Below are 12,820 nucleotides of genomic sequence, written 5' to 3' on the forward strand. Positions count from 1 at the left end.
GGGACCGACAAAAATGAATGTAAAAAGCAGGAAAACGTAAAACGCAGGTACATAAACACAGGGTCTTACCATGCGCGGCTATAGTGTTATGGCACAGCAGGCCGACTGGCATGGCCGATCGTGTGGAACAGGTGAGAGTGAAAAGGGGGAGGAAGGGAGTTGAGGGAAATGAGGATGACGGCTGGGAGGGTGAGGCAGTGAGGCGATGTGACAGGAAGGTGGCACTGGCAAGTCATGCAAGGGTTCTGTTCTAGCTTTGGCACATCCGTTTATATGGGCACGACTGTGGAACAATTGTAAAAGTTTACTGTCTCTATAGGAATCAATGCAGGTTCAGGAAAAAAAATATCACGTGAAACCCAGCTCACTCTGTTTGTCACGAGACCCAGAAAAGATACGGGCATCCACATCAATGCTGTGTTACTCGACTTGCGGAATGCTTTTGATACAGTTTTGCACTGCCACCTAATGAACAAAACATGGCTCTGTGGAATATCAAACCAATTGTGTGATTTGATATAAGGGTTTCTAGCAAACAGAACACAGAATGTCGGTAAAACATATGCCAGACTGAGATTCAATGGAAGAATCCTAAGGAAATGCACTCCAAAAACAAAGGAAGTAGGTTACAGTACACTTGTTTGCCCCATGCTTGAATATTGCTCACCGGTGTGGGATCCATACGAGATAGGGTTGATAGAAGAAATAGAGGAGATCCAACGGAGAGCAGCGCGCTTGGTTACAGGATCATTTAGTAATCGCGAAAACATTACGGAGATGATAGATAAACTCCAGTGGAAGACTCTGCAAGAGAGATGCTCAGTAGCTCGGTATGGGCTTTTGTTGAAGTTTCGAGAACATACCTTCACCGAGGAGTCAAGCAGTTTATTGCTCCCTCCTACCTATATCTCGCAAAGAGACCATGAGGATAAAATCAGAGAGATTAGAGCCCACACAGAGGCATACCGACAATTATCCTTTTCACGAACAATACGAGACTGGAATAGAAGGGAGGACGGATAGAGGTACTCAAGATACCCTCCGCCACACACCGTCAGGTGGCTTGCGGAGTATGGATGTAGATGTAGGTGTAGAAGTGAAAATGAGTGTAAGGAGAGCAATGAGATATGCGTTCAACGATTTTGCAAGCAAAACCTTGTCAACCGCCCTGAGCAAAAACCTGAAGAGATTTTGTTTGTATGTAAAATCAATAAGTCGATCAAAATCATCTATTCATTCTCTCAGCAACCGTGCCGGCACCAAAATGGAAGATAACAGAGAGAAGGCCAAAAAACAGGATTCGGTCTTCCGAAGTTGTTTCACCACAGAAGATTGTAACACTGTCCCTCCTTTCAATCATTGTGCGAATGTCGAAATGGCAGATACTGAGATAACCGATTGCGGAACTGAAACGTGGCTACAATGGCTTAGTAGTGGAAAGGTGTCAGGACCAGATGAGATACCTGTAAGATTCTATAAAGATTATGCAAAAGAACTTGCTCCCCTTTTAGTAGTAATTTATCAACAGAAGATACATAAAGACTGGAGAAAAGCTCAGATCACCCCCCTTTCTAAGAAAGGCTGTAAGACATAGCCACACAATTATAGACCTATATCACTGATGTCAATCTATTGTAGAATTATGAAACGTGTTTTATGCTCAAGAATTATGACTTTTTGAAAAATGAAAATCTCCTCTATAAAAATCGATGTGGATTCCGCAACCAGAGATCCTGCGAAACTCAGCTCACTCTGTTCCTCCACGAGATTTACAGCGCAGTGGACAACAGTGCTCAGGTTGATTCCATGCTTCTCGATTTCAGTAAGGCGTTTGACACCATCCCGCATTGCCATTTAAGGAAAAAAATATGAGCTTATGGAGTATCGAAGCAGACTTGTGATTGGATTCAAGACTTTCCTGCAGATATAACTCAATATGTCACTCTTAACAGAACAAAATCAACAGATGTAAAGGTAATATCCGGAGTACCACAGGAAAGTGTGATAACATTGTTGCTGTCTACAATATATACAAATGATCTAGCAGAAAGTGTTGGACGTTCTTTAAGGCTATTCGCAGATGATGCAGTTGTATATAACAAAGTAGCAATGCCAGAAGATAGTAAGAATTTGCAGAACAACCTGCAGAGAACTGATGATTGATGCAGGCTCTGGCAGTTGACCCTGAACATAAATTAATGTGATATATTGTGCATACATAGGAAGAGATCCACTACTGTACAGCTGCACTACTGATGACAAACAGCTGGAGACAGTGTCTGTCATAAAATATCTAGGCTTAACTATCCAGAGTGACCACAAGTGAAATAACAACATAAAACAGACAGTGGGAAAAGCAGACACCAGGCTCAGATTCATCGGAAGAATCCATGAAAGAAGTGGCTTATAAGGCACTTGTTCACCTGATTCTCAAGTATTGTTGATCTATCTGGAATCCCTACCAGGTAGAACTGATAAGAGGCAACAGAGAAGATCCAATGAAGAGCAGCGCGTTTCGTCACGGGATTGTTTAGCTGGCGAGACAGCATTATGGAGGTGCTAAACAAACTCCACTGGCAGGTGTTACAAGAGTGGCATTGTGCACCATGGAGAGTTACTATTAAAATTTCGGGACAGCACTTTTCACCCACATACATCTTGTTTATTGACCGCGAGGACAAAATTCGAGAAATTAGAGCCAATACAGAGGCTTACCGACAATCATTCTTACCACATACTATTCGTGAATGAAACATGGGTTGGAGGGATCAGATAGTGGGACCAAAAGTACCCTCCCCTACACAGCATTAGGTGGCTTACGAAGTATGATGCAGATGTAGATAGGAAACTGATAACAGCAGGCTAAAAACTGTAACGTGTAGCTTGTGGTGTGACGTGATGTTCCACCTGTTCCTTGCAATCAGATGAAATTCATGTAAAAACACATAGGTAACTAGCACATAAAGAAATTTCTGTAATGTGCGCACCAGTTTGATCACTGTAAAGGGTTGGAGCATGATGCACGAGCACAGTACGTCACCGAGGTGTGACAGTTATCGGGTGTATCCACCTGCTGTGAAGGGTCGCTTATGCTTTGATGCCATAGCTTGTCAGTTTTTGGAAGGCAAACAAGAGGCGCTGCCTACAATAATACCCACAAACAGCTAAAGTAAGCTGAAGAGAAATGTCGTTATCTTTGTTCTGTACTGAGATCCATGTTCACCAAATGGTGTAATTGTAACATAAGAGCAACAAAATATGGAAGGGTTCTTGAAAACACAGTTAAGACATTTCTTAGCGAGTTGGCGTAGATGTGAGCTCTTACAGCCCTCTGCAGATGTAGAGGCCACACAGTACAAGAGTAACACTGCATAGCAGGTAAACAGCTTCAGAAAAATGTGAGAAGGTGACCGTAAGAAAATAATCGAGGTAAAAGTTATCACAAAGATCGTCAGAGTGACAGATCATTAGAGAAGTTATTGACTAAGTTACAACCCATTACTTGAGCCATAAACACTTGACTTCAAACCTCTTTCTTTATACACTTTCCAGTATATCTATATTACGACTTCTCACCTACTTTGAAACTTTAATAGAATGACCAATAATGAGAGCTACGTGTGATGCGTGCACACCTCACACCCAATATCAGCTGAATTAATTAAATTAAATTACAATCAAATTCAACTTCATGAACAGTTTTTTTTTCCATCAAATTCATTACAAATACAACTCTGTAACCCACCTACCATTAATCAGAAGCTGCACCTATATCTGAAATATTCTACAATTATAAATCCAGGAAATTTAAACTCTAAAATGAGTTTCTCATAACAGAGATATACAACCAAATAAATTAAGTAGGGTCAATCCTGCAGAATCAGTTGTGAGATAGGATCCTCCATATGGAATGAAATAGCTAAAAATTCTTTGCGTTTAAAGACCTTAACTGGTAGTACTCTGATATATATATAATTAACACTTGTAATAGTAGTATCTCCAGTCCTAATTTACTGTTTAAGTTTCATACATTCATAGAAAGAGCCATAAAAAATTAGGAATTGACCTTACAAATATACAATTTACTGCAAAAATTAGAAGTAATTCTTTTAATTAATAATATTCACTTGTAACAATAATTTAACTGTGACTGCTCACATGAATTATACAGATACTGTATCAATTGCCAATTCCAAATTCACTTGATAATTAAATCCAATTACTTCAAAGAGAACATGTAGTTCAACAAAACTTGTATACAACAGAAAGAAATAGGCAATAAATATACAAGAACAAAACTATATCACAGACAGACAAACTTTAATTTTAAATTAATTAATTTACAAAAATCATGAAATAATACATGCTAATTCTGTCAGTGCAGTTTAAGAACTGGTACCTCATCAGTGTTGCCATTTTATCACTTGAAAGTAGTGTAATTTCAAATCCATTGTCACTGCAATAGAAATTCAAAAATTTTTGTAGATGATTTCTACAAATTTACAAAAGTATGTGCAATTAACTTACTTCAAAACAGTTTTTGCCTGAATCAATATATTACAGAAAAGCTAGTTTAGACACAATGTTACATAACTAAATGACTAATAGCAATACTATTAAATTTTGGTCCAGTTGCACAATTCCAGCTGAGAGACAATCAGTATTGTGAGTCATAGCTCCCCATAGATGTAGTATCATTAGGTTGTTCTGTGCCTGCTGCAGGGTATACGTGTTTTAAGGACATTGTATAATTATAATTCCAAGTATGCTGCTAAGATTAATTCCTTTTTATTTTTACAATAGGCTTATTTCGAGTCAATTGCCATCATCACATTACCTGTAAGAAATGATAGATAATTTTGGTACATAATTTCTGTGAACCGTGGACCTTGCTGCCAGTGGGTTGGCTTGCGTGTCAGCACTACATACAGCCACACAACGGAGGGGTATCTGTTGAAGAAACTAGATAAATGGGTGGTTCCTAATGATGGGCACCAGTCTTTTCAGTAGCTGCAGGGGCAACAGTCTCGATGATTGACTGATCTGGCCTAGTAACATCAACCAAAACCATCTCGCTGTGACAGTGCTGTGTACTGCTGAAAACGAGAGAAACTTACAGCTGTAATTTTTCCTGAGGACATGAATCTCTATGTGTCATTAAACTGATGATGGTGCCCTCTTGGGTAAAATATTCCAGAGGTAAAATAGTGCCCCATTCCGATCTCCAGATGGAGAATACTCAGGAGCATGTCACCAACAAGAGAAACAAAACTGGCTTGCTACAGATCGGAACATGGAATGTTAAGTTTGGTGGCCGAGGAACAGGACTTCTAGTCGCATGAATACAGGGTTATAAATACAAAATCAAATAGGGGTCATACAAGAGTAGGTTTACTAATGAATACAAAAATAGGAACGTGGATAAGCTACTATGAACAGCATACTGAATGCATTATTGTAGCCAAATAGACATGAACCCCACACCCACCACGGTGGTACAAGCTTGTATGTCAACTAGCTCCACAGATGATGATACTGAAGAAATGTATGACAAGATAAAATAAATTACTCACGTAATTAAGGGAGACAAAAATTTAGTAGTGATCAGGGACTGGAATTCGATAATAGGAAAAGGAAGAAAAGGAAAAATAGTAAGTTAATATGGACTGGGGGAAAGGAATGAAAGAGAAAGCCACCTCATAGAGCTTTGCAGTGAGCATAATTTAATTGTCACTAACACTTGTTTTAAGAATCATAAAAGAAGGCTGCATACATGGAATAGACAGATTTAGGAACCAGCTTCTAAACTTCAATAAATTGCCAGAGGCAGATGTGGATTCTGACCACAATTTATTGCCTATGAACTGCAGATTAAAACTGGAGAAATTGCAAAAAGGTAGGAAGTTAGGGAGATGGGATCTATGAACTGCAGATTAAAACTGGAGAAATTGCAAAAAGGTAGGAAGTTATGGAGATGGCACCTGGATAAGTTAAAAGAACCAGAGGTTGTTGAGAGTTTCAGAGGGAGCACTAGGCAATGGTTGACTAGAACAGGGGAAAGGATTACAGTAGAAGACAAATTGGTAGCTTTAAGAGATGAAAAAGTGAAGGCAGCAGAGGATCAAATAGGTAAAAAGACAAGGTCTAGTAGAAATCTTAGGATAACGCAAGATATATTGAATTTAATTGATGAAAGGAGAAAATATAAAAGTGTAGCAAATGAAGCAGGCAAAAGGGAATACAAATGTTCAAAAAATCAGATTGACAGGAATTGCAAAATGGCTAAGCAGAAATGGCTAGAAGAGAAAGTTAAGGATTTAGAACTATATTTCACTAGGGGAAGGATAGATACTACCTGCAGGAAAATTAAAGAGGCCTTTGGGGAAAAGAGAACGAGCTGTATCAGTATTAAGAGCTCAGATGGAAAACCAGTCCTAAGCAAAGAAGGGAAGGCTGAAAGGTGGAAGGAGTATATAGATGTTCTATACAAGGGAGATGAACTTGCAGGCAATATCACAGACACAGAAGAGGATGTAAATGAAGATGAGAAGGGAACATGGGAACATGATACTGTGAGAAGAATTTGACAGAGCACTGAAAGATCTGAGTCAAAACCAGGCCTTGAGAGTAGAGGATATTCTGTCGGAACTACTGATAGCCTTGGGAGAGTTAGCCATGACGAAACTCTTCCATCTGGTGTGCGTGATGTATGAGACAGGATAAATACTATCAGACTTCAAGAGGAATGTAATGATTCCACTTCCAAAGAAAGCAATTCCTGAAAGGTGAGAGAATTACCTAACTATCAGTTTAGAAAGTCATGGTTGCAAAATACTAACACAAATTGTTTACAGAAGGATGGAAGAATGGGTAAGAGCCGACACTGGGGAAGATCAGTTTTGATTCTGAAGAAATGTAGGAACAGGCGAGACAATACTGACCCAATGAATTAACTTAGAAGATATATTAAGAAAAGGCAAATCTACATTTATAGTATTTGTAGACTCGGAGAAAGTTTTGACAACATTGACTGGAATACTCTCTTTGAAATTCTGAAGGTAACAGGGGTAAAATGCAGGGAGTGAAAGGCTGTTTATAAGTTGTACAGAAACCAGACAGCAGTTTTAAGAGTCCAGGGGCACAAAAGGGAAGCAGTGGTTGATAAAGGAATGAGACAGACAATGTTATTCAATCTGCACATTGAACAAGCAGTAAAGGACACAAAAGAAAAATTTAGACAAGAAAGTAAAGTTCAAGGTGTAGAAATAAAAACTTTGAGGTTTGCCAATGATATTGTAATTCTGTCAGAGACAGCAAAGGATTTGGAAGAGCAGTTGGACAGAATGGGCGTTGTCTTGAAAAGATAATATAAAATGAACATCAACAAAAGCAAAACAAGGGTAATGAAATGTAGTCAAATTAAATTAGGTAATGCCACGCAAATTAGATTAGAAAATGAGACACTTAAAGTAGTAGATGAGTTTTGCTATTTGGGAAGCAAAATAACTGATATTGGCCAAAGTAGAGAGGATATAAAATGTAGACTGGCATTGTCATGAAATGCATTTCTGAAGAAGATAAATTTGTTAACATCGAATGTAGATTAAGGTGTTTGGAAGTCTATCCTCAAAGTATTTGTCTGGAGTGAAACCACGTATGGAAGTGAAACATGGACGATAAAAAGTTTAGGCAAAAAGAATGAAGCTTTCAAAATGTGCTGCTACAGAAGAATGTTGAAGATTAGATGGGTAGATCACAACTAATGAGGAGGTACTGAATAGCATCACGGAGACAAGAAATCTGTGGCACAATTTGACCAAAGGAATGGATTGGTTGGTATAACACAATCTGATGCATGAAGGGATCATCAATTTAATACTGGAGTGAAGTGTGGGAGGTAAAAATCATAGAGGGAGACCAAGCAGATTCAGAAGGATGTAGGCTGCAGTAGTTATTCAGAAATGAAGAGTCTTGCACAGGATAGAGAATCATGGAGAGCTGCAGCAAACCAGTTATGACTGAAGATAACAACAGCAACAACAACTACATAGACAATTATTAAATATATTTCATTACTATACAAGCCTGATGATTTTGACATCTATGCAGTATTGGTGGTTCTGTCACTGTATCTCTGCTTTGTTAATTACGTTCTTTGATGTTACTGGAGTAATAACGGTTGGATGGATGAACTGATGGGTTAAAGGGACCAAACAATGAGGTCACCAGTCCCTTAATCCTTTGTCAAGCTGGGAATAGTCCCCAGAGAGGAAGACCACAAAAGACAAGATCCAGTGTACTTGACTGTATCCGAGGATCAAGAAAGCTAAGAGATAGCCTCTGCATACGCCCAGTGCTTGCACACCCTCCATTACCAGAAGAAAACTAGCTATACAGACAAGACAAAAACTCACAAAAGGGAAAAATGACAAGGAGTCTGTCAATTGACATACGTAAAAGAATAAGAAGATTTAAAAAGGTGGGAGGGGCGGCAGCTAGGCTAGACCACCAAGCAAGGACAGCCAAAGGGGCATCCCTCCAATCCTTTGAGCATCTGAGGAGGCTAATGTGTCTTCCATCACCGAGAGAAGTAAAAACCACTTTCAGGTGTAAAATGTGAAATCAAACTGGCCACTATGGCACCGTCTGCTAGCAGCAGAGGAAGCGCCAAGAAATTTAAGGTTTTGGTGCAAGGTGGCCAAATTAATGCAGTCCAGTAGGATGTGGGCCACCCTGAGACAGGTACACACCGACAGTGAAATGTATCCTCATCTCAGAGGATGTGGCTGTGGATCAGCCAGTGCGGCCGATGCAAAGCCAAGAGAGGACCGTAGATTCCCCTTGAGAAGTACAAAAGGTATAATGCCACACAGCCACAGACTGCTTTACAGTTCACAGTTTATTCGGAGAAACCAGGGCACACCAATTCGCATTTCACGTCTCCGACAACTGGCGGCATCGAGTCCAGTTCTGGTATCCCCCTCTCCAAATCTGGTATCCTCATAGCCAACTTGGCCAACCAGTCAGCTTGTTCATTCCCTGTGAACCCAACATGACCAGGGGTCCATACAAACACAACTGATCTTCCGGCACAGTGGAGGTGATACAGGAGATCCCAGATAGTCACAACCGAAGGGGGTCTACGATAGCATTTGTCGACAGCCCGAAGACTACTCAAGGAGTCACTACCAATTATGAACGACTCACCAGAGCAAGAAGCACAGCCTGAGGACCCTACCAATGGGCACCAACTCTGCAGTGAATAAAATGCATCCGTTGGGTGGGGAGTGTAGTTCACTGTATCTTGCACATGTGTAGGCAAAATAGATTCATTTTTTGACCGCACAGCCATCAATGTATAACTCATCTGATCCCAGAAATGCGTCAGAACATCCACGGACAGGTCGCAAAAAACTGTAAGGTCTATCGAGTCTTTCAGTCCGGACGAGAGATCGAGGCAGATCTGAGGATAGAGAACCCACTGCAGGGGTGCACAGGATTTCTTCCTGACCAGAGGTGACAGTGGGGCAAGATGGAGTTCAAGCAGAGACGGTATGCAAACTGTGAACTTGACACATGATCTCAGTCTCTGTTGTGGGAGTCGATCTGCCTCCCAAGGCACAGGACACAGTAGTTTGGACGCTCAGGAGAGAAGCGAATGTTTATTGCACAGTTGAGCAGTGGTTGTCAGCACCTGATCCATAGGGGAGGGACACCAGCCTCTGCGAGTAGGCCGTTCACGGAGTCGGTCCAAAAGGCACCTTCCAAAAATTGGACTCCACAATGGTGTATCAGGTCCAGCACACACAAAGCTGAAGACTGTACTGAGCCATGCACCAGGCTCCCATAACCGAGACATGAAAGGATCAGAGTTTTGTAGAGCTGCAAAAGTGTGGAGCTGTTTGCATCCCAAGTGGTGTTACTGAGACAGTGAGGAGTATTAACTCTTTCATACCCAAATTTTTGCTACAGGAATCGAAAAATCCTTATTTCTGTGGTAATGTTCTTAAGTGATTTTTTTAAAATGATTTTAGGTGCAAGATTAATTCAAAAATATGTACCCATTTTCAAAACATATCCCACACACTTGCCTTCATTTTATGGTCAAAAATAAGCAATTACAAAATAGTCTGTATTGTAATAAATAGTAAAATAATCATTCAATAATTATCATGTAAAATGACAATAACAATGTTCAGTGGAATATAGTAAGCCAACCACATCCATGTATTCTGGTGGTCACGAGCTGCTGTGGCCTGCTACAGACTTGTTGATATTTTCATAGTGATGCCCAACAGCAATGAAAAGGTTGAACATTCACAAATGTTTATCTCAGGTTTCCATTGTGAAAAAATACTTCTGTTGCAGCTAAGGCACAGCAGAAGTTTATGTACACAATTGTAGCCAGAGGGTCTGAAAGTGTTAAGGTGTGACCAGCACATTTGCTCAAGCTGGCAAAGATGGGGAAGCCACGACGACCGGGCATCGAAGACCAATCCCATAAAGTGATGAGTCTCCACCCCACTGCGCACTCGGTCCTTGAGGTGGAGTTTTGGTTGTAAATGGACAGTGCGACAGCGACAGAAGTAAACGACACACCTCATTGGCGAAAAGCTGAAAGCCACGGGTGACAGCCGAGGACTGCGCCTTTCATATAGCACCCCACAGTCACTGTTTGGCAACACCCACAGTGGAGAAGCTATAGTAGATACAAAAGTCATCAGTATATAGGGCTTGTGACACTGTAGGCCACACAGCTGTAGTCAAACTATTAATAACCACTAGAAAATAATGGTTGATTATCGCCTAACCTGACTCATTACTTCATGTAGTTGTCAGGTTATTCTTTGTATCAGTATTTTTGTGACAGCTTATTTGACAGATAATCCAGCAATATTGTGTAGTTACTGGCAGTTCTGTTCCATTGCTGTTATGTAGGTATTTATCTTTGCTACTGATATATTTTCCTTTCCTGTGTGTTATAACTATTTTTTTAATTGTATGTATTTTTCGCTTTTGATATTATTTACAAATTCTGGTAGTCATATTTTCTTGTATACGTGTCATCCTATCTGTCCTCGAACGGGTTTTCCAGCGATGGTGTGTGGTTCAGTACTGGTTGTTCGAATCTATACTTTGTTGTGAACTTGGCTATAATGTAATCTCTGGTCACCTTGTATTTCTTTGTATGCATCCATCCATTGTCCTGCTGGATAATTTTAATACTTTTCTTTGTATTCTTTGCAATTCAGATCGATTTGCTGATTAGTATTTTCTCCGAGTGTTTGTGTGTGTATGTAAATAGATTTCCATCTCATCCAGAATGTTCATCAGTGGTCCTTTTGGCAATGGTAAAATTTGAATAGTTTCTTCTGTATTATCTATTAAGTGCTGCTTGGTCTTTAGGTGGTGGAAAAAAGTAGAAGGATTGTTGTCGCTGCCTCTAAAGGTTTTCTCAGTATCGAGTGGTAAGGTTTCTATCTGTCTGACCTATGTAGAATTTATCACAGTCCTTGCATCGAATTTTGTATATTTTCAAGTTTGAATACATGAGCCATTTCTTTTTATCCAGTTGAATTTGTGAGCTGACTGTGTCTTGTTTGGTTTTGGTTTTACTGGTATTCTCTCATGAGTGTTACTTCTTTTTGTATCACAGGCTGTGCTGGTTTGGTGTGTTTATCATATGGTTGAGTGACTACTTATGGACTGTAATAATTTTGTTGTGCCATATATTGCAAGATTTTAATCTCTTTTTGTATGGCGTCTTTTTTAAGCGATAAGTTTATTATTTTGTTAATCACGGCATAAAAGTATATGCATTTGGGCAGTGTGGATCTACATTAATATCATTTTCTATTATAGTGGGCTCACAGTAAATTTCAAATCTGTGTGTATTATTTTATGGTTAGGTCGGGGATATGTTTTGCTTTATTGTTTTCTGGTTCTATTGAAAATTTCCAATTTAGGGTGCAGTGCATTCAGTGCCTTGTGTATCTGCTGGGTGTCTGCACTGTCTCCATCGACTAGGATTAGTGTATCATTGATGTGTCTATAATAATACACAATTTTTAAAATCAATGTGTGTGTGTTGCTGGAAATTTTTTCTGCTAGCATGTTTAAGAATAAATCCACTATTGTCCCAACTATGCTGCATTCCATGGCAATTGCATCTGTCTGCGTATAAATTTTGTTTTTGAACTGTTTGCTGCACTAATTTTAGTATCAGTATAATTTCGTTAGTGTCAATTATTGAAGTTTTTCTGTATTGGAGCAGGTTACTCTCATTTATGGTGATCATTTTAGAATTTGGAATATTAGTATGGATATGTACAGGGTAGTAGCAAACAATATGAATTTCCCATTTGTTTGTATTTTTACATCTTATTTTTTGTGCTAATGACCTTGGTTTTCTTACTGTATATTTTTTTATGTATATATAGAATTTTGATAGAAGAATGTTTAATTTTTTACTAATAAGTTATGTAGGGCTATCTATTCTATCTACCACTGGGCTGATCACAGCTAATGATTCATGGATTTTTGAGTGTTTCATGTAGTCTAGATTTTCTACAGTTTATCACTATGCACAGTCTATCTTAATCGAGTGTTAGGACTGTGTTGCAATGTTTGACAATTTTTTTTTTTTTTCATTTGTGCTGTTTATCCCAGTTTATCTGGGTGATGTTATTATCTTTAAAGATGTTATCTAATTTTATAGTCATTTTGCTTTAATACAATTAAGCTATTGTCTTTATTCCTACTGCATTATTAGTTGTCCATTTATGGTTGATCTGGTGTAATCTCATGTGGTATGTATTTT

Source organism: Schistocerca cancellata, chromosome 12, assembly GCF_023864275.1.
Source record: "Schistocerca cancellata isolate TAMUIC-IGC-003103 chromosome 12, iqSchCanc2.1, whole genome shotgun sequence".
Classification (NCBI taxonomy): domain Eukaryota; kingdom Metazoa; phylum Arthropoda; class Insecta; order Orthoptera; family Acrididae; genus Schistocerca; species Schistocerca cancellata.